The 23,287-nt window shown below is 46.2% G+C and overlaps 1 protein-coding gene across 1 annotated transcript in view; it reads right to left on the bottom strand.

Moving 5' to 3' along the window:
- The window catches only part of chrm4a (cholinergic receptor, muscarinic 4a), a 128,244-nt gene that overhangs the window by 2,255 nt on the left and 102,702 nt on the right, over positions 1–23,287 (bottom strand). The window lies entirely within an intron of this gene.

Genomic DNA, 23,287 nt, shown 5'->3' with positions numbered 1-23,287 from the left:
CACGTATGGCAAAAAAATTCATACTTTGGGGGTCTCGAAAATTAAATTTCTAAATTGGTTCTCCAGTGCCACCTTTAAACTTTGAAAAAAAATGCCCCTCCTACCAGTTTCACGTATCAACACTTTAAACGCAGGAGACGGGACACACATAAAAATCTCCGAAACCCATACCTAAAAACTAACAGGAAGTCGGTCATCTTGGTTTTCCTCTTCCATTTTTTTCGATGAAAAAAAGGGTTGTACTTTAACAAATTCCTACGAGGCACTTTGACCAAATGAGGTGCGGTTAAAATTACATATACTATACATACAAGTGATGATAAATTGCTAACAAACTTTGCTCCAATGGTTTTTGGCCATTTTTTGTAGAAAAAAGGGGTTGTACTTAAACAAATTACTCCTGGGGACTTTGACCAAATGAGTCGCGGTTAAAATTTCAGATATTACAATAGAGAGAGGTAAATTGGGAACACATTTTGCCTACACCATAAAATGTGGGTGTGGCATGCCGCCAACCCTTCACCACAAAACCCAAACGTTAATAACTTAGTTCCACAAATTCAGATCCAGCTCTTATTTGGTAGGAATAATGATGATGACACCCTGCCATCGCCCCCTTGTCATGAAAAATTATAACTGTCATGCTCCATTCTTCCTGAAATGTTTGATGGTGGGTCGAAGAATTGGGTGGCTTTCAAATGCATGACGACAGCGCCGCCATTATCGCCACCTTGTTGTGAAAAACAATACCAGTAATAACTTCCTTACACATGCTCCAATCTTCCTGAAATTGTTGAGTGTGGGTCGTCGGGGTGTTGGGTGGGACGCAATTGCATGACTACTGTGCAGTGTTAATTTTGTTGACTAAGAATAATTGCCATAGCTATCGTCAACTACCTTTTTCCCCTTACTAAAATAGGACAATAAGAAGTCAAAACAATGACAAAATTGACAATTTAGTCGACGAATAAAAATAAAGGACCCAGACTTCCCTCGCCCGGACGCGGGTCACCGGGGCCCCCCTCTGGAGCCAGGCCCGGAGGCGGGGCTCGATGGCGAGCCTGGCCGGGCACAGCCCGAAGAGGCAACGTGGGTCCCCCCTCCAAAGGGCTCACCACCCATAGCAGGGTTCATAGAGGTCGGGTGCAGTGTGAGCTGGGCGGCAGCCGAGGGCGGGGCACTTGGCGGTCCGATTTTCGGCTACAGAAGCTAGCTCTTGGGACGTGGAACGTCACCTCGCTGGGGGGGAAGGAGCCTGAGCCAGTGCGCGAGGTCGAGAAGTTCCGGCTAGATATAGTCGGACTCACTTCGACGCACAGCAAGGGCTCTGGAACCAGTTCTCTCGAGAGGGGATGGACTCTCTTCCACTCTGGCGTTGCCAGCAATGAGAGGCGACGGGCTGGGGTGGCAATTCTTGTTGCCCCCCCGGCTCAGAGCCTGCACGTTGGAGTTCAACCCGGTGGACGAAAGGGTAGCTTCCCTCCGCCTTCACCTGTGGTTTGCGCTTACGCGCCAAACGGCAGCTCAGAGTACTTGAGGGAGTACTTGTGAGTGCTCCCCCGGGTGATTCCCTCGTTCTACTGGGGGACTTCAATGCTCATGTTGGCAGCGACAGTGAAACATGGAGAGGCGTGATTGGGAAGAATGGCCGCCCGAATCTGAACCCGAGTGGTGTTTTGTTATTGGACCACTTGGTGGTGAGTTGGCTGCAATGGTGGGGGAGGATGCCGGACAGACCTGGCAGGCCCAAACGCATTGTGAGAGTTTGCTGGGAACGTTTGTCAGAGTCTCCTGTCAGAGAGAGTTTCAATTCCCACCTCCGGAAGAACTTTGAACATGTCACGAGGGAGGTGCTGGACATTGAGTCCGAGTGGACCATGTTCCGCGCCTCTATTATCGAGGCAGCTGATTGGAGCTGTGGCCGCAAGGTAGTTGGTGCCTGTCGTGGCAGTAATCCTAGAACCCGTTGGTGGACACCGGCGGTGAAGGATGCCGTCAAGCTGAAGAAGGAGTCCTATCGGGTTCTTTTGGCTCATAGGACTCCTGAGGCAGCAGACAGGTACCGACAGGGCAAGCGGTGTGCGGCTTCAGCGGTTGCGGAGGCAAAAACTCGGACATGGGAGGAGTTCGGGGAAGCCATGGAAAACGACTTCTGGACGGCTTCGAAGCGATTCTGGACCACCATCCGCTGCCTCAGGAAGAGGAAGCAGTGCACTATCAACACCGTGTATGGTGAGGATGGTGTTCTGCTGACCTCGACTGCGGATGTTGTGGATCAGTGGAGGGAATACTTCGAAGACCTCCTCAAGCCCACCAACATGAGGAAGCAGTGCCTGGGGAATCTGTGGTGGGCTCTTCTATTTCTGGGGCTGAGGTTGCTGAGGTAGTTAAAAAGCTCCTCGGTGGCAAGGCCCCGGGGGTGGATGAGATCTGCCCGGAGTTCCTTAAGGCTCTGGATGCTGTGGGGCTGTCTTGGTTGACAAGACTCTGCAGCATCGTGTGGACATCGGGGGCGGTACCTCTGGATTGGCAGAACGGGGTGGTGGTTCCTCTCTTTAAGAAGGGGAACCGGAGGGTGTGTTCTAACTATCGTGGGATCACACTCCTCAGCCTTCCCGGTAAGGTCTATTCAGGTGTACTGGAGAGGAGGCTACGCCGGATAGTCGAACCTCGGATTTAGGAGGAACAGTGTGGTTTTCGTACTGGTCGTGGAACTGTGGACCAGCTCTATACTCTCGGCAGGGTCCTTGAGGGTGCATGGGAGTTTGCCCAACCAGTCTACATGTGCTTTGTGGACTTGGAGAAGGCATTCGACCGTGTCCCTCGGGAAGTCCTGTGGGGAGTGCTCAGAGAGTATGGGGTATCGGACTGTCTGATTTTGGCGGTCCGCTCCCTGTATGATCAGTGTCAGAGCTTGGTCCGCATCGCCGGCAGTAAGTCGGACACGTTTCCAGTGAGGGTTGGACTCCGATTCTGTTCATAACTTTTATGGACAGAATTTCTAGGCGCAGTCAAGGCGTTGAGGGGATCCGGTTTGGTGGCTGCAGGATTAGGTCTCTGCGTTTTGCAGATGATGTGGTCCTGATGGCTTCATCTGGCCAGGATCTTCAGCTCTCGCTGGATCGGTTCGCAGCTGAGTGTGAAGCGACTGGGATGAGAATCAGCACCTCCAAGTCCGAGTCCATGGTTCTCGCCCGGAAAAGGGTGGAATGCCAACATCGGGTTGGGGAGGAGACCCTGCCCCAAGTGGAGGAGTTCAAGTACCTCGGAGTCTTGTTCACGAGTGAGGGAAGAGTGGATCGTGAGATCGACAGGCGGATCGGTGCGGCATCTTCAGTAATGCGGACGCTGTATCGATCCGTTATGGTGAAGAAGGAGCTGAGCCGAAAGGCAAAGCTCTCAATTTACCGGTCGATCTACGTTCCCATCCTCACCTATGGTCATGAGCTTTGGGTTATGACCGAAAGGACAAGATCACGGGTACAAGCAGCCGAAATGAGTTTCCTCCGCCGGGTGGCAGGGCTCTCCCTTAGAGATAGGGTGAGAAGCTCTGTCATCCGGGGGGAGCTCAAAGTAAAGCCGCTGCTCCTCCACATCGAGAGGAGCCAGATGAGGTGGTTTGGGCATCTGGTCAGGATGCCACCCGATCGCCTCCCTCGGGAGGTGTTTAGGGCACGTCCGACCGGTAGGAGGCCACGGGGAAGACCCAGGACACTTTGGGAAGACTATGTCTCCCGGCTGGCCTGGGAACGCCTCGGGATCCCCCGGGAGGAGCTGGACGAAGTGGCTGGGGAGAGGGAAGTCTGGGCTTCCCTGCTTAGGCTGCTTTCCCCGCAACCCGACCTCGGATAAGCGGAAGAAGATGGATGGATGGATGGATGGAATAAAAACGAGACAAAAATTAATTGACAGAGATGAAATCCAATCATATTTAGTTTTGTTTTCAGGCGGGTGGGACAGGTTAGGAATTGATCCAATCATAGTAGCATGCAGGAGAGGGGCAGGTGTAAATCATGGCGGGGATCCAATCAGTACTCCAATTACTAGGACACGGTATTTGAAATTCACACCGGGAAATGTGACTATAGTGTAGGGATGCAACGTAATAATGTTGGTGACAACACTCCCGACGGGTAAAATGATCTAAAAACTGATAACTGCACTTTTATAAACCTACGGGCCATAGTGGACTTACTTAAAGCTAACAGGAAAACAAGAGACATTCTGTATGTCACATACCACAATCTAAACTTGTATAAATACATTACTGTCTGAGCAACTGAGCTATTCAGTTTTGCACATTGAACCTACAAGCTGTGCTCTCTTAGCAGAATGGTGCTTCTTTCCTCAGAGGAAAAAAGACAAGGTGTTTTTTATGGTGCGTTCAAGTACCGCTGAACAGAGTAGGACAGACACTGCGCCCGCCAGGAGTGATACATATTTAGAATTTTATTTGTGACGCATTTTTAATTTAAATACATCTCTAAGTGTACTGTACAAACAAATATTTACAGTACAGCAATAAAAGATTAGCTATTAAGACAGATAAAACACTAAGACTAAAACACCTCAGTGAAACAAATGCAAAATAATGTTTTTTCAAACATTGTGTCTATTTATTTTAGTTATGTTTTAAAAACATTTCACATTCCATAATAATAATGATAACCGTGTTAATTTTGGTCACAATAACCTTAAGTTAAAAAAAGTTCAAGTACCCATGATTGTCACACACACACTAGGTGTGGCGAAATTATTCTCTGCCCGTACCGTGATATGAAATCCTCATATTGTTATATCCTTATTACACACATCATTACAATATATACTTTACCCCTGGAAGATAGAGAAGACATATAGACACATTTTATCATTGCAAGGTAGACAATAAGACATGTTGAAAACCTAGTGGCTCCATTTTCTTTGGTAAAAATACAACCAACCTGAATAGTTTCAAACTATGATGGCTGTAAGCTATACTTTCCCCAGAAGCTGTGTTTCCACAAAGCCTAGTCATGTTGGCACCAATGTTCCCCCTAATATCATCAATCAATCAATTAATGTTTATTTATATAGCCCTAAATCACAAGTGTCTCAAAGGGCTGCACACGCCACAACGACATCCTCGGTTCAGAGCCCACATCAGGGCAAAGAAAAACTCAACTTGGAGAGGACCGCAGATGTGGGTAAAATTACTTTTATTAAAACTGAGTTGGCCTACTCACATTGAAAATAACAAAAATCTTGTTTTTCATGAGTTGAGTAATACAGGGTGGGGGTCCTGACAAGTTGCAGGCATTCTTGTTATCTAACTTAGCCTTGCTGTTAGCTTGCCAACCTACGAAAAATGTATGTAAACAGCACGTACGCATAGGCAGTGTTAATGGCTGCATAAGTAAACACGTATGAACCGCATCATATCATGTTCGTCATTGATTTATCCGTTGTTACAGCTTGTTGTGACTCACTAAGTTGTAATGCAGACTCTTCCTGTTGTCTTTACACAGAACAAAATGCCAGTCACCATAAGCAGCATCCCTAAACAGGAAGAAATAGCACCATGGCCGTATATCAGGTAATGTATACTCCCAAGCATCAGTTCAAAGGTGGAGCTCACAAGTGTTCCAAAACTGTTAGAGCCATGGGAGGTTATAAATAGCCAAAGTGGGCGTCCACATGCAGTGATAACGCTATTGGGATGGGTGGTCAATGGACCATTGAGAGGTGGGAATAGTGAGGCACTGAGTGCAAAAGTAAATATAATTTCAGTTGCAAATCTGGAGGAGCTTCTGATTTCCCAGTATAATCCTGGTTCAGTGAGGTAGTGTTAGAGGGAAAAGACTGAGCTGTTCTTCTACTGACAGCTCAGACCGTTGTTAGAGATAGACAATTAGGCAGTCCTACAGGACGGACACTACATCCTGAAATTAAATGATAAATAAATGATAAATGGGTTATACTTGTATAGCGCTTTTCTACCTTCAAGGTACTCAAAGCTTTTGACAGTATAACCACATTCACCCATTCACACACACATTCACACACTGATGGCGGGAGCTGCCATGCAAGGCGCTAACCAGCAGCCATCAGGAGCAAGGGGTGAAGTGTCTTGCACAAGGACACAACGGACGTGACTAGTTACCCTTCAGAAAGCCAACCGTCAACCTGCCCAACAACCGCCCAAGTGCCGAACAGCGCCTTCAACGCCTGAAAAGGAAAATGGAAAGGAACCAGCAATTCAAACAGGGGTACGTTGTATCTCTCTCTCAATAACATCCTGGAAAGCAACTATGCTGAGGAGGTGCCAGAGGAGGAGCTTAGCCAGACAAAGGTTTGGTACATACCACACCACGGGGACCTGACCAACTCTCTAGAAGGCGTCCTTTTAAGATTCAGGAAGGAACCCATTGAGGTCATGGCGGACATCAAGTCGATGTTCTATCAGGTCAGAGTCGACAGGTCTAAGGTAGATTACTTGCGCGTCTTGTGGTGGCCACAGGGAGACACTAGTCTGAGCCCAAAGAAGTACCGTATGTTAGTGCACATATTTGGTGCAGTGTCCTCCCAAAGTTGTGCAAGTTATGCCTTAAGAAAGACTGCCAACGACCATCAGGATAATATTCCTCCTCAGATAACTGACACCATCATACACAACTTTTATATAATGACTGTGTAAAGTCAGTGTCCACAGAAACAGAAGCTAAACAGCTGGTGAAAGATCTTACTGCATTAGGCAGTAAGACGGGGTTTCAGCTCACCCAGGGGTTAGCAACAGTAGAGCAGTCCTAGCTTCTATTTCCCAAGAGCAGAAGGCTAAGGAAATTAGAACTCTAGACCTCGACAAGAATAGCCTCTCCATAGAAAGGGCTTTGGGTTTGCAGTGGTGTGTGAACTCTGACACCTTGCTGTTCAACATCAATATCATGGACAAGTCACACGCCCACAGTGGTATCCTTTCTGTTGTGAGCTCTATCTTTAACCCACCCGGCTTTCTGGCTCCTCTAATCCTCCCAACCAAGCAGTTGCTACAGGTGCTCTGTCAAAAAAGCTTTGGATGGGACGAGCCCTTAACCCAAGATCTAAAGAATGAAACTCAAAAGCCAGGAGGGCCTCAAATGTTTCAGCGTAACACATTGCTTTAAGCTTGTGGCCTGTGAAACACCAACATCTATCTGTTAAACTGCATCATTTTGCAGGTGCCAGTGAAGGGAGCTATGGCACAGTGAGCTACATCAGGCAGGTCTGCTCTCAGAGAGCTGTGCATGTTGCATTTCTTCTAGGAAAGTCCAGAATTCCCCCACTTAAACAAATCACAATCCCACGACTAGAGCTGGCTGCTGCTGTACTTTCTGTAAAGGTGGACAAAATGCTCAGGAAGGAATTACAGCCCTCCATCTTCTGGACAGACAGTCAAACCGTCCTCAAATACCTCCAAAATGACCAGGCAGGATTTAAGACCTACGTGGCCAACAAAGTCTCACTCATTCGTGACAACACAGACCTGTCTCAATGGAGGTATGTGGGCAGTGAGGACAATCCAGCTGATGTTGCCTCTATCTACATGAATAATCTTTGTAAAAATGTGTCAGTTTTTTATGCACACAACTTTATTATTTATTGCCATTCAACCTCCAGCACTCAGGCTTTTGAGTTTTCACAAGTCATCCCGGCTCGCTTATATGATCTTAAAAAGGTTTTAAATACAGATAAAAGCAAGCTCATGATTTTCTCTCATTCAAGGGTGTTCCAAATAGTTTACCATCAAAAGGAAACCTTTTGGCTGTTATGTTACTGACGTCACGTCCGGCTCACGTTCCATTCAATAAATACGCGTTGTGGTCAAGTTAGCTCTGTTTAGGCGCCATTTAGTCAAGTACAACCCATTTACCATTTAAATACCATTTCTTTTAGGTACATTTTTACAGTTCGGTCAAAGATGGTGACTCCAATTTTCAAAATGTTTATTTGTTTTACTGTGAATTGTCTGTTTTGAATGTAAGTGTATTCACACATTGTATGTCATGATAGTCTATGTTGGCCCAGCAGATTTTAGACACAGTTGGCTGTGAACAATCAATATTAATTTCCATCCACATGGGGAAACAGCTCTCCTTTTTGTCTGCATCAAATGTCAGGTGTTTGGTTTGGAAATGAACATTTACAGGGTGATTCCATAATTTTGTTCTCAGAATTGAGTAATTCCATAATTTTCACAAACTGTTTGATCTAAAAAAAAAAGACTGTTACTACCACAATTTATTTCCCTGTTTCTTAAAGCCAGAACGTTTTGAAATTTTAAATGACTATAGTTTTGTGTCATGTATGTTATCCGCTTTCATTCCACAAACCTAATCTGAATGAACATCCTTCCAGTTTGCTGATTCCATAATTTTTTTCAAGTGCTTGTTTAAATATATCTCAATGGACCTAATGTATTAGGAGTGCATATGCACAAAAACCTTGTGTATACACTTTTTAATGACATTGTTCAATATCAAGAGCCTGCATCAATGTGCCGTGCCTCACACCTACTTCATGGCTGGAGTACGCACATTTCTACATGCTGTGGATACTTTGGTGACATACAGAGGTGATGATTGAATAAAGAAATGTGCAAAAAATTACTCCTCAGACTCATTAATGTCCACATCAGAGACATATGAACAATTAACACACCACCATACACACATGGATATAAAAGAATAGGCAAAGGGGTGCTAAAAAACACACACTAAAACAATGGTATTAGAAGATATTGCTAATGGAGAGAGCATGTGTTCTGAGACAGAGAAGATTTACTGTCAAAATGATGACGGTTTAGATTTCCTCCTGGAACTGTGCACAGAGCTAAGCCCAGCAAGGGCCCACACAGTTGCTGACCGTACTGGGGTTCCTCGCAATCGGGATCTGGCTGACTGATCGGAACTAAGCCAGTCGACAGCTCAGGGTCAAAAAGGGTTTATATCATGATGTTTTTCATATTTTTAAAACACTTTATTTTGATCTAACATGTAATGTTGGTTATGTGGTCAGAATTTTGCACAGATTTTGCTGTAAAGTCTTCAATTTAATTTCTAGCTTTCTTTAAAAACGATTAGTTTTGAGAGGTGAAGTTGTTAGATGCAAATGAAGGCCACCTTACACGCCCCCTCACAGTCAGTGTGAGCCTTTTGACCCTGGGCCGGCAGCCTTGTTTACTACAGTACTTGTTTGTTTTGTTTCGCTAGACCATATGGAATATGTACACTGGTGATCGCCACCAAATCTGATTTTTAATTGACTTTCACCACAACACAACACCACAACACAACATCTCGCAAGACCATGCGGCTGGCTCTGGTTTGTTGTCGGCTGAAACACAGCGGACACAAAGTAAGGAAGCCAAGTCGGAAATGTCTGGTACTTAACGCTGGCTAAGGTTAAACTTCTACTGAGTCATTATTTCTCCTATGCTAGATCCTGGATGTTTGCGTGTGTATATTGACAATAAAATATTTTTCTATTCTATATTATCTTGTACTGCTGCTGCTTTGAACAAATGTAAACAACAGAGGCCCGAGCCGGCCAATGCAATTGGCTACATAATAGTCTGTTAATGAATTATAATACTAACTCGTCCATTGCCAAACACAGTAGTTACTGATCAGATTAAAATGTTTTTTTAGGGAGCTCATTCTTATTTTGCGGGATATGATGATCGTCGGAGGTATTGATGGGTGGTGCTGCGACCTTTTCTGAAACCAGCTTGCCAAGGCCTAAGGATCGAGTGTTCCTCAAGCCACAAGGATAACAGGCTTGCAAAAATTTGTTCGAGAAGCTAGACATCAGGGCTATTGGTCGGTAGCTACCCATGTCCGCCGGATTTTTCCGAAAGAGGACAATTGTGGTGATTTGACATGATTGGGGGCACAACTTGTTTTTCCAGCCATGGTTAAGGCCGCATTCATATCTTCTATGCTGAAGGCTTCTTCCATTTGTTGGCGTGGGATTGTGCGTCAGCTCTTCATTGTTTGGTAAAGCTCCCTCACGGCCTTCCGCATGGGTTTATCGCTCTTCTGTCCATTGATGTGGGCATAGTGTTGGACAAACGCTGACGCCTTGGTAAGTGTCCCCGTTGTAAGCCAGAGATTTCCCTATGGAACGGGGTTTTGACGGCCATTCAAGCTTGCGCAAAGTCTTTTGTTCTTAGCGATCGTCTGGAGATGCTTGTGCCACGCGTCCCGCTTAGCCTCTTGTGTGAGTGTGGCGACTTCTCTACATTTCAGCACGATTTGTTGCTAGGTCTCGTCTGAGTCGGTTCCACTTCTTGATGAGTTTTGGGATTTCAGAAGTCATCCATGGTATCTCCGTTGGATGGGCGGCTTTGATGTGGACCGCTACAGACTCAGCATCCTTGAGAAGGGTGGAAAGGGCAGAAGAAGACGTCTCCTCCTCCACTTTTGGGATGCTTTCATTGAGACACAAACTGAATTCGAACTAATATGCTTTTCTGTTGTTTCTCCGCACTCTTTGGTAGGGCCATTCGACTTTCAGGACTTCACTTTAGCGTATCAGGATCGGGAGATGATCAGAGCCCAACTCGTACATGGTTTCTCATGAGAACTGTTCTGCTGGTATTAATATCAGGAGTGCTGACGCCCACACTTTGCTGTAACCTAGCCGTCATTAAGTTGGTTTTGGAAACATTTTCCAGCCAGTGTTTAAGTGAAGCCCCATGTGGATCTGTTCTTGCAAACTCGTCCCATGATTTATGGTGTGCATTGAGGTCACCACAAATGATACCTCTGTTGGTTGGAAGATGGTCTGTCCAGGCAGTGTTGGTGAGTTGGGCATAGTCAGAGGATTTTGTCGGCATGTAGTAATGAGAAATTGACGCCTTCGTGCTTTGTGGATGGCGACTTTTTGGAATTCCAGCTGAGAGGGATTTGCGCCCGGTGGTATAGAGTATTCGGTACCGTGCCAGATGTAGGTTATAAGGCCACCACCTCTTTTGTGGGCTGTGCCGCTACCTTGTTGATCCTGACGGATGACATAACCATCTATTTGCAGGGAATGATCCTCATAACCAAGTCTTTTTTTTATGGATAAAAACAATGCATGTGGCGCATCTCAATTCTGTACCATGGTGTGATTTTTCGAGGGTGAATCAAGTTTCTGGGGCGCGACAAAATATTTTGCAGACAATGGATTTTTGGGGAGCGTGCCAAGGGTTTTTGACAGGTGGGAAATGCTGATGTGGTGTGGCTTGTGGAGGAGATATGCTGTCAATTGTATTGTTGACACAAGGTATGACAGTGACTTGAAGGGAAGAGGCAGTATGTACAGAAGGATTCTGTACAGTGAGGGGGGATAGCAGTGTCTGTGGTGGATTAGGGGTGAAGTATCACAGTGGATGTGTGTTTGTACAATTAGGTTGAAGGGCGCTGATGCTAGATGTTGCTGTACAAGGGTTGACGTTTGGGAGGAGTGTTGTACAATCAGAATGCTGCCAGATTGAAGAATGGGTGTATCTTGAGATGCCAATGCATATGTGATGTGCAACGCTAAGACAGGTTTGGCATGGAACAGGACCATTGTTATTCGGTATTTAACTGCTACAGACGAAACGTTGGTAGTTTTGGACGACTGTGGTCTGAAGTGGTGGTTTGATGTCAACCCTCCAACAAAAACGGAAAACAAAGTCTTGAGGACGCTTTTGCTCAATTCAGGGTCAGTCTGGAAAGGACATCGACAGCTCAAACAATTGATGGATGCGATGTCACAGCGAATCGTCTTGGTGCACTACAGACAGGATAGGCCTAGATTGGACTCGATGTCACCCACTAAAAGGAGGAGACTATGAAGATGTAGTATGGCACTCGCACCTCCGGCAGTTGAAAAAAACAATGGTTCTCCCACAAAGTTATTTGAGTGTTGCAGATCTGGATTAGACGGCCGCCGCTTATGAGGTGACTTGACACAGCACCACACCATGAGAAGGTTCCAGTTGTCCATGCTGTGGAAGGAAGTGCCCTCAGCACCAGCATCATGGTGTGGTATTGCATGGCTGAGAGAGGAAGGCACTGCAGAGGGTGGAGAACATTTGCCTTCCCACCACCACAGGCAGTCTAATCAATAGATGCAAAAAGAGGGCTTTCTGCATCAACCACCCAGCACACCGGTCTTTGATCCTCTCCCCTGTGGCAGGAGGCTGCGGAGCATCCAGATTAGAACCACCAGGTCGAGGAACAGCTTCCTTTGGGAAGGTATCATTCCTCCAACATTTCTTAGGTGTTTGTGTGTATTTGTTGTGCGAAGTTGCCTTAGTAATAATCCCTTTGTGTGTTCATTTACCCGTTTTGAGGATGTGTATTTTATGTTACACACAAGCTTGATTGGTGTTCCGTGTTATGATGGTTATATTTTATTTTTAATATATTTTTATATTACACAATCCTTCTGACTTCTCATTTCCCTTTCAATGTAGATATTTTAGATAGTCATTGTTTTAACTCCCTTCCCTTTAACTCCCTTCCAGGCAAGCTGAAGTTCCTCAAACCAGTCTCTTAATGGCTCAATATTCTTACCATAGATTTGTTTTGTGGTATTCTAAATCTGGGACCTACATTTCATGCTATCTCAAATTTGTGTGCTTGTATGAGAACAAAGTTCTTTGAATTGAACATGCAACTGATTCAGTTTATTTGCTGCATTTTCATTTGAATTCAGGTCAATTAAAAACTTGCACACAGTTAAATAAAAAAATAAAAAACACCGGCTAGCGTGTGTTTTACCATTGGTGGTTTAACAATATATATATATTTTAAAGTGTCTAGTATATATAGTCTGTATAGTTTTCACAATTACTAATTGTATTGACTAAAAATTGCTTGTCGGTCCGAGTAATTTGTGTGCAGACACACAAAAGCAGTAACAGAGAAGCGAATAACAATTTTTAGTCTTGTGGTTACTGTATATGCATGTGTATATACAACTAGCACACGGCTCTCGGGACAATTATTACATAATCCAATGTCTACAGTTTTACTTGCCTGACTGCTTAAATCTATAGTTATAACAGCTGTGGCTAATTTTAGGCTAGCTATGGAGAAGCTACAGTATAACAGATCCACAACAGCTTCATAGCCACACAGTATTCATGATAGAAGGCAACTTTAACCACTCCAATTGGAAGTCTACAAAGTCAGATATGGAGACTAGATAAAGGTTTGTGTGTACTGGACTTTCTCAAAAACCTTGCGCAAACCATGGGGAAACACACTGCCATTTATCATTTTATACCCCCTGCTTCTCAAGATTTTAGAGCGACCTGTTCCGACTCCTCGCAGAAACAAAGCTTGCTGCACCACGCCAAATCAAGGTGTGAAGCAATTTGTTCCTGTTCCACACTCGCTCAAGTCTCTTATTGCTCCAATTTCATCTCCACGCTTGAAATAAATAAAACTGGACCAATAAGTATTGGTCCAGTTCCTGCTCCACGCTGGCTCAATCCTCCTATTGCTCGAGTTCCTGCTCAATGCACGTTCAAGCCTCTCATGTTTTTTTGTCCAGGGTGTGGAGCAGCTTCCTGTTCCAGTTCTATGTGAACACTGTGGGCAACAACTTTCCTGCAAACCTCCCTCCACTCATCCTTAGCCTCTGCTCCAGCTAAGGCTGTGGGTAAACAGCTCCTCCCTTCAGCCAGAGAGAGTGTCTTGAATCCACTTCCTGAGGGGCTAGTACTGGTTGCTGTGCAACTGGGGATGCACAGCTCCCTACACAGATGCCACCGCCTGCCTCTTTACCAGCGTAGGCGCTGTCACCGTCAGCTCCGCTTCCAGTGGGTCCGCTGCAGATGCCACCTTGAAACCTCAAATGCCAAAGATGCATATGGCCTTGATACTGTCTTCCTAAAACATACAAATATGCACTGGTTTGCCCAATACCACATGATTAATTTATCCATCAGATTATCAGTTGTCCCATCACGATATATGGTGGCTCTAGTCTCAATAATATTTTAAATCAGGAGACAAAACAAATATATCCAAATATATCGCCCAACTATGTCTGTACGCTAAGCCATTCAGGTTTTGCCAGTACCACTCTACTGAAATGGCCCACTGTGTCTTTGTAAAAACAATGAAATCTTTGCTGAATATAACCCCCTGTGTTGGTCAGTCTTTTTAAACTTGAAGATGGCTTTTGATGCTGTAGACCACATAATGACGACAGTCGCAGTTTCAAGAGCCCAAGGGCTCAGGGGCCGGACATCGAAATGTGGATGTTTTGTTAGAAAGTGCCTCTGCGGGTTATATTTCTTTGTGACAGCGTTTACATAATTGCTAAGTAAACACATCGGCTTTCACACTGCACTGTCCATACATTAATCACTCTGCCCTTGCTACTCGTTTCCAGCGTGTGCAGCTAGTTAAAAGCATGAAGAAACAGAAGCTCCAGTTTTTGTTGAGGATTGATGTTCTTTCTTTTCAATTATTTTCCTTCCATAGTTTTATTTCTTTACACTTCTTCCTTCATTTAGGTTTGTAAGACTGAAAATGGAAATATAAAGTAAATATAACAGAAAAATAACTGTTATTGTGTATTTTACATAATGTGCATTGTGGTTTAGTATTAATATATTCACACAATAAACTACAAATGTTTGCACGTATACAAATTACACAACCTTCTCACATCAAACATTGCACACACTATATGTGACTTACCGCAATTAAACCTTAGGTATAATTAGTTGTCATTGTCGCCCTCTTCTGGTCAAATTTAGTGCTACATGTTAAACAAGATTTGATCGGCAGTTACTCTTAGACAAGCAACAACACGACGAGTACAAAATACATCACTATGTCAGTAATTTCAATACAAAACTAATTAAATATCTGTATGCACAATATCTACTTGCAAATGTTTGACTAAGTTTTGTGATGAAGCTTACACGCTGGGATTTCCTTCATTGTTGCTGCTTGTCTGGATCATTGTGTCAATCGCTTAAAAGATCTGCCCGGAAACAATGACTCGAGCACTTGCTCGGGGCAGAACATTCATAGTTTGTTGTCCAGTCATTGTTAAAAGTCAGATTTTTGCAATATATTTTAGCGAATATATTAATTATATTAATATTATTTTAGCTGGGGAGAGGGAAGTCTGGGCTTCTCTGCTTAGGCTGCTGACCCGACTTCGGAAAAGCAAAAGAAGATGGGTGGATGGATTTAGATTTTTATTCCAAGGTTCAATGAATGAGTGTCTTCTTCTACTCACTCCACTGCTGCTTCTGTGACACATATGCCTTGCTGTTGGTCCTGTGGGGTGGCAAGAGTACTGCATACATGATCAACCCTAGTTTTAATGGGCCTATTTGGGCGATGTTTGGTGGAACAAATGAAAAGCTTTGGCGGGCCGGACTTGGCCCGCGGTCCGCCAGTTGAATAGGCCTTGTGTAGCCCATCAACCTCTCCTGTCTAAACTGACTCACGGTACTACTTGTCCAAAAGACAATCAGTGTGGTTTGGTGGCACTTCATTATACTATCTTGAGTGCCCAGTAGGGGTTCCACAAGACTCTATTTTGGGACAGGTATTGTTTTATTTATATATAAATGAACTGCCAAATGTCCGCATGAATGTGAACATTCAAATATATGCTGTTGATGCTGTTGTCTTTATGCCTACCAAAAGCACACTGGAAGCATCTTTCATCGATCAGCCTTAATAAGTATTAGGGGTGAGGGAAAAAATCGATTCGAATTCGAATCGCGATTCTCACGTTGTGCGATTCAGAATCGATTCTCTTTTTTTTTTTTTTATCGATTTTTTATTTATTTATAAAAAATGTTATTTTTTATGATGGCGAGCGCCTGGTGCAGCCCGAAGAGGCAACGTGGGTCCCCCCTCCAATGGGCTCACCACCCATAGCAGGGGCCATAGAGGTCGGGTGCAGTGTGAGCTGGGCAGAAGCCGAAGGCAGTGCACTTGGTGGTCCGATCCTCGGCTACAGAAGCTAGCTCTTGGGACGTGGAACGTCACCTCGCTGGGGGGGGAAGGAGCCTGAGCTAGTGCGCGAGGTCGAGAAGTTCCGGCTAGATATAGTCGGACACACTTCGATGCACAGCAAGGGCTCTGGAACCAGTTCTGGACTGGGCTGGACTCTCTTCCACTCTGGCAGTGAGAGGCGACGGGCTGGGGTGGCAATTCTTGTTGCCCCCCCGGCTCAGAGCCTGCACGTTGGAGTTCAACCCAGTGGACGAGAGGGTAGCTTCCCTCCGCCTTCGGGTGGAGGGACGGGTCCTGACTGTTGTTTGCGCTTACGCGCCAAACGGCAGCTCAGAGTACCCACCCTTTTTGGATTCACTCGAGGGAGTACTTGAGAGTGCTCCCCGGGTGATTCCCTCGTTCTTCTGGGGGACTTCAACGCTCAGGTTGGCAGTGACAGTGAAACCTGAAGAGGCATGATTGGGAAGAATGGCCGCCCGGATCTGAAACCGAGTGGTGTTTTGTTATTGGACTTTTGTGCCCGTCACAGATTGTCCATAAAGAACACCATGTTCAAACATAAGGGTGTCCATATGTGCACTTGGCACCAGGACACCCTAGGCCGCAGTTCCATGAGTGACTTTGTAGTAATCGGATTTGCGGCCTCATGTTTTGGACACTCGGGTGAAGAGAGGGGCGGAGCTTTCTACCGATCACCACCTGGTGGTGAGTTGGCTGCGATGGTGGGGGAGGATGCCGGACAGACCTGGCAGGCCCAAACGCATTAAGAGGGTTTGCTGGGAACGTCTGGCAGAGTCTCCTGTCAGAGAGAGTTTCAATTCCCACCTCCGGAAGAACTTTGAACATGTCACGAGGGAGGTGCTGGACATTGAGTCCGAGTGGACCATGTTCCGCGCCTCTGTTGTCGAGGCGGCTGATTGGAGCTGTGGCCGCAAGGTAGTTGGTGCCTGTCGTGGCGGTAATCCTAGAACCCGTTGGTGGACACCGGCGGTGAGGGATGCCGTCAAGCTGAAGAAGGAGTCCTATCGGGTTCTTTTGGCTCATAGAACTCCTGAGGCAGCGGACAGGTACCGACAGGCCAAGCGGTGTGCGGCTTTAGCAGTCGCAGAGGCAAAAACTCGGACATGGGAGGAGTTCGGGGAAGCCATGGAAAACGACTTCTGGACGGTTTCGAAGCGATTCTGGACCACCATCCGCCGCCTCAGGAAGGGGGAGCAGTACACTATCAACATCGTGTATGGTGAGGATGGTGTTCTGCTGGCCTCGACTGCGGATGTTGTGGATCGGTGGAGGGAATACTTCGAAGACCTCCTCAATCCCACCAACACATCTTCCTATGAGGAACCAGTGCCTGGGGAACCTGTGGTGGGCTCTCCTATTTCTGGGGCTGAGGTTGCTGAGGTAGTTAAAAAGCTCCTCGGTGGCAAGGCCCCGGGGGTGGATGAGATCCGCCCGGAGTTCCTTAAGGCCATGGGTGTTGTGGGGCTGTCTTGGTTGACAAGACTCTGCAGCATCGCGTGGACATCGGGGGCGGTACCTCTGGATTGGCAGACCGGGGTGGTGGTTCCTCTCTTTAAGAAGGGGAACCGGAGGGTGTGTTCCAACGATCGTGGGATCACACTCCCCAGCCTTCCCGGTAAGGTCTATTCAGGTGTACTGGAGAGGAGGCTACGCCGGATAGTCGAACCTCGGATTCAGGAGGAACAGTGTGGTTTTCGTCCTGGTCATGGAACTGTGGACCAGCTCTATACTCTCGGCAGGATCCTTGAAGGTGCATGGGAGTTTGCCCAACCAGTCTACCTACATGTGCTTTGTGGACTTGGAGGAGGCTTTCGACCGTGTCCCTCGGGAAAACCTGTGGGGAGTGCTCAGACGGCGTTGAGGGGATCCGGTTTGGTGGCTGCAGGATAAGGTCTCTGCTTTTTGCAGATGATGTGGTCCTGATGGCTTCATCTGGCCAGGATCTTTAGCTCTCACTGGATCGGTTCGCAGCTGAGTGTGAAGCGACTGGGATGGGAATCAGCACCTTCAAGTCCAAGTCCATGGTTCTCGCCCGGAAAAGGGTGGAGTGCCATCTCTGGGTTGGGGAGGAGACCCTGCCCCAAGTGGAGGAGTTCAAGTACCTCAGAGTCTTGTTCACGAGTGAGGGAAGAGTGGATCGTGAGATCTTCAGGCAGATTGGTGCCGCGTCTTCAGTAATGCGGACGCTGTATCGATCCGTTGTGGTGAAGAAGAAGCTGAGCCAGAAGGCAAAGCTCTCAATTTACCGGTCGATCTACGTTCCCATCCTCACCTATGGTCATGAGCTTTGGGTTATGACCGAAAGGACAAGATCACGGGTACAAGCGGCCGAAATGAGTTTCCTCCGCCGGGTGGCGGGGCTCTCCCTTAGAGATAGGGTGAGAAGCTCTGTCATCCGGGGGGAACTTAAAGTAAAGCCGCTGCTCCTCCACATCGAGAGGAGCCAGATGAGGTGGTTCGGGCATCTGGTCAGGATGCCACCCGAACGCCTCCCTTGGGAGATGTTTAGGGCACTTCCGACCGGCAGTAGGCCACGGTGAAGACCCAGGACACGTTGGGAAGACTATGTCTCTCGGCTGGCCTGGGAACGCCTCGGGATCCCCCGGGAGGAGCTGGAAGAAGTGGCTGGAGAGAGGGAAGTCTGAGCTTCCCTGCTTAGGCTGCTGCCCCCGCGACCCGACCTCGGATAAGCGGAAGAAGATGGATGGATGGATGGAAGGATGGTTATTTTTATTTTATTTTTTTTAAATTTTAATTAATCAATCCAACAAAACAATACACAGCAATACCATCACAATGCAATCCAATTCCAAAACCAAACCTGACCCAGCAACACTCAGAACTGCAATAAACAGAGCAATTGAGAGGAGACACAAACATGATACAGAACAAACCAAATGTAGTGAAACAAAAATGAATATTATCAACAACAGTATCAATATTAGTTACAATTTCAACATAGCAGTGATTAAAAATCCCTCATTGACATTATCATTAGACATTTATATATATAAATGATAAATGATAAATGGGTTGTACTTGTATAGCGCTTTTCTACTTTCAAGGTACTCAAAGCGTTTTGACACTACTTCCACATTTACCCATTCACACACACATTCACACACTGATGGAGGGAGCTGCCATGCAAGGCGCTAACCAGCACCCATCAGGAGCAAGGGTGAAGTGTCTTGCTCAGGACACAACGGACATGACGAGGTTGGTACTAGGTGGGGATTGAACCAGGGACCCTCGGGTCGCGCACGGCCATTCTTCCACGCCGTATAAAAAAATAACAACAATAGTGTCACAGTGGTTTACACTTGCAACGCATCTCATAAGCTTGACAACACACTGTGTCCAATATTTTCACAAAAATAAAATAAGTCATATTTTTGGTTCATTTAATAATTAAAACAAATTTACATTATTGCAATGAGTTGATAAAACATTGTCCTTTACAATTATAAAAGTTTTTTTTACAAAAATCTACTACTCTGTTTGCATGTCAGCAGACTGGGGTAGATCCTGCTGAAATCCTACATATTGAATGAATAGAGAATCGTTTTGAATCGGGAAAAAAATAGTTTTTGAATCGAGAATCGTGTTGATTTGAAAAAAAAAAACGATTTTGAATTGAATCGTGACCCCAAGAATTGATATTGAATCGAATCGTGGGACACCCAAAGATTCACAGCTCTAATAAGTATCCAGAATTGTTTTTTAAATCATGTTTAATATTGTTTTAATGATGTACACAAACCCCCCCATAAAACTACAATGGTGTGTTCCTCAGGGTTGTTGAAGTCGATCTTGTATAAGAGTTGAAGTACCTTGGAGTCACAATGGACCCAACACTTCCTTTTAAAAAAACAACCCCAAGATGCAATGCCATAGTGGCAATTGTTGTGAACACAGTATTTATTAACAATAAGAGGTGATCAAAAGTCTTGATGTAAATGCAAAAAAATTAAAAAAGGCAACAACTACAGAGGGGCTATATATTGTACACAGGAATGCACAGGCAAAAGGTCCATGAAGCAACAAAGTCCAAAAATACAAAAAACAAAGCTGAGCGAAATTCAGAATCCAAAAAACTCACATTTTCTCAGGAGAAAGCACCAGTGTCTGTAACAAAGAAGCAATGACCCGACAATCAACTAAGCTGTGAAACTTGCTTAAATAGTACTCAAGTGATAATTAATGTCAGGTAAATAGCATAATCGCTAATCACCATGAAGCAGGGGTGAAGCCATTGCAATCCAACACATACAGAAAAGGAAGTGGGAACAAAATAAAAGCGTAAAACAGGAAGTAAATCCCAAAACACCCAAAAACTAAACAAGATATGACCTCGAATTAACAGGTCATGACAGAAACCTTTAAGGGGGGCCCTTAAAGGACGGTTCCCAGACATTCCAAACAAAACAAGTCCAAAGTCATGGAAGGGCGGTGGCAGGAGTTGGCGGCGGGTCGCCAGGTGAAGTGTCCCCGATGAAACCACGGACAAGCTAGGTGGCGGCGGCGAGTCGAACGCCTCTGTAGCTGGTGAGGCGGGCGACCACGAACCGGCCACATTCGTGGCAGGCGAGGAGGTGGACAAGAGCAGCAATAGCGCAGCAGTAGCTGTTAGGGTCTATGCCTGGGTCCTTGGCATTGCTGCTGACGGCGCGGAGGGTGTCCATAAAAAAGCCACTTTTATGACCGATGAGGCTGACCTGAGTGAGGTCCATGCGTTGCCGCAAATGGCGCAGAGTGTCCATTTAACAGCCAAACTCTTGGCCGACGAGGAGGCGTGTGGGCGGCGGACTGGCACCATCGCAGCAGGCCAGCAGGCAGTCTAGCTGACTGTAGGGTTGGAGGCGAGGCTGGAGCTGACTGGAGAGCTAGGGTCAAGGCTGGTGGCGTCGTCAGCAGACCCACTGGAGAGGATGGCGTTGTCGACAGACCCACTGGAGAGGATGGTATCGTCGACAGACCCACTGGAAAGGATGGCGTCGTCGACAGAGCTGGAGCAGCTGGTGGCGTCGTCAGCAGACCCACAAGCGGAGAGGATGGCATCGTCGACAGACCCACTGGAGAGGATGGTGTCGTCGACAGACCCACTGGAGAGGATGGCGTCGTCGACAGACCCACTGGAGAGGATGTCGTCGTCGACAGACCCACTAGAGAGGATGTCGTCTTCGACAGACCCACTGGAGAGGATGTCGTCCTCAACAGAGCTGGAGCAGCTGGTGGCGTCTGCAAACCCACTGGAGTTGCTGGTGGCGTCTGCAAACCCACTGGAGTTGCTGGTGGCGTCTGCAAACCCACTGGGGTTGCTTGTGGCGTCTGCAAACCCACTGGGGTCGCTGGTGGCGTCTGCAAACCCACTGGAGTTGCTGGTGGCGTCTACAGAGCTTGTGCAGCAGGCAGCTGGACTGGATGTAAAGTTCTTGCTGGACATAGAGCTGGCGGCGGAAGACTCGCTGGAGGGAGCTGTGCATCCCCAGTCGCACAGCTGCCAATATTAGCCCCCCTCAAGAAGCGCATTGCAGACATTATCTTGAGCTGGGATGGGCGGGCCTTAGGAGGCTGGGGAACCTGTAATGGAGGGCGCCGGCCTTTGGGAAGCTGGGGTGTTGGTATTGGCACAAGCGGTAGCAAGCTTGGGCAGCTGGCCTCGCTGCAAGGACGAGCTTGGGCAAGCTTTAGCTGCTATTGTCCCTGCTTGGGCGAGCTAGGACCTTGCTATGGGATTTCCAAACTTAACTTCGGGTGGAAAAGATAGTGGCTGCACTTGGCCATGGCACTGCAGAAGAGGTCCAGGTGGTTGCACACCTGAACAGCGTGTCGAAACCGCTGGGCTTGGCTTGTGTCGAGGTCGTGCAGGATAAATGGCACTAGGCTACATAGAGTCTATCAGGACCAGTTTGGCCATTTGGACCCCACATCATTTCTTTCAACTCTTCCGACATGCACCGCGGGCTCTCGGCCTCTATGGCCTTAAAGTAGCGCATATTCCACTCAGCCATCAGCAGGTCATTCTGTTACACTCTGCTCTTTGTGTCGATGGCATGACCCCAAGATGCAATGACTTGGTGGCAGTTGATATAAAGTATTTTAAACAAAAATAGGTGCACATATACAAAAAATACAAAAAGGCTAGATAAGTGTGAAGTGAAGTGAATTATATTTATATAGCGCTTTTCTCTAGTGACTCAAAGTGCTTTACATAGTGAAACCCAATATTTAAGTTACATTTAAACCAGTGTGGGTGGCACTGGGAGCAGGTAGGTAAAGTGTCTTGCCCAAGGACACAACGGCAGTGACTAGGTTGGCTGAAGCGGGGATCGAACCTGGAACCCTCAAGTTGCTGACACTGCCACTCTACCAACCGAGCTATACCCCAGTGGGTTTGCAGACGCCACCATGTATATGTATACAAAAATTCACAGGCAAAAGGTCAATGAAGCAACAAAGTGCAGACATACAAAAAACAAAGCTGAGCGAAATTCAGAATCCAAAAAACTCACATTTTCCTCAGGTGAAAGATCGCAGCAATCTCTGTAACAAAGAAGCAATGACCCCACACCAACTAACCCTTGGAACTTGCTCAAATAGTCCTCAAGTGATAATTAGTGGCAGGTGAAAAGCATAATCGCTCATCACCAACACATACAAAAAAAGGAAGTGGGAAACAAATAAGAGCGTAAAACAGGAAGTAACCCCCAAAACACCAAAAAACTAAACAAGACATGACCTCAAATTGACAGGTCATGACATTTTGTGCACTTTAAAAAAAACATATTCAATTGTTTCTTAAAAATACACAGTGATGTCGTCACTTTGACTAATTTCATTGTTTTTATTTGTTGTCATGCACTTGGGGATTGGTTGATTGGCAACATTAAATTGGCCCTACTGTGTGAATGTGAGTGTGAATGTTGTCTGTCTATCTGTGTTGGCCCTGCGATGAGGTGGCGACTTGCCCAGGGTGTACCCCGCCTTCTGCCCCTATGCAGCTGAGATAGGCTTCAGCGCCCCACGCAACCCCGAACGGGACCAGCGGTAGAAAATGGATGGATGGATGTGTCTGTGTTTTTTAACATTATATTTTTATATTGTCTTTCTGTGTTTGTGCTTTTATGACTTGTGACTACAGATGTAAACTATGTTATAATCTGGCTCATTTATAATCTGTAAATCAGATTGTTCATCTTTGTGCATTGTGCTGAATAAATAAACTTGATGTATTTCCCCAGACCTGCTTAACCATTGTTGAACTGGGGTTTGAGTGC

Source organism: Nerophis lumbriciformis, linkage group LG01 (genome assembly GCF_033978685.3).
Source record: "Nerophis lumbriciformis linkage group LG01, RoL_Nlum_v2.1, whole genome shotgun sequence".
NCBI lineage: Eukaryota > Metazoa > Chordata > Actinopteri > Syngnathiformes > Syngnathidae > Nerophis > Nerophis lumbriciformis.
The sequence above is the reverse complement of the archived record's forward strand: the minus strand, read 5'-3'. Positions and strand labels throughout refer to the sequence as shown.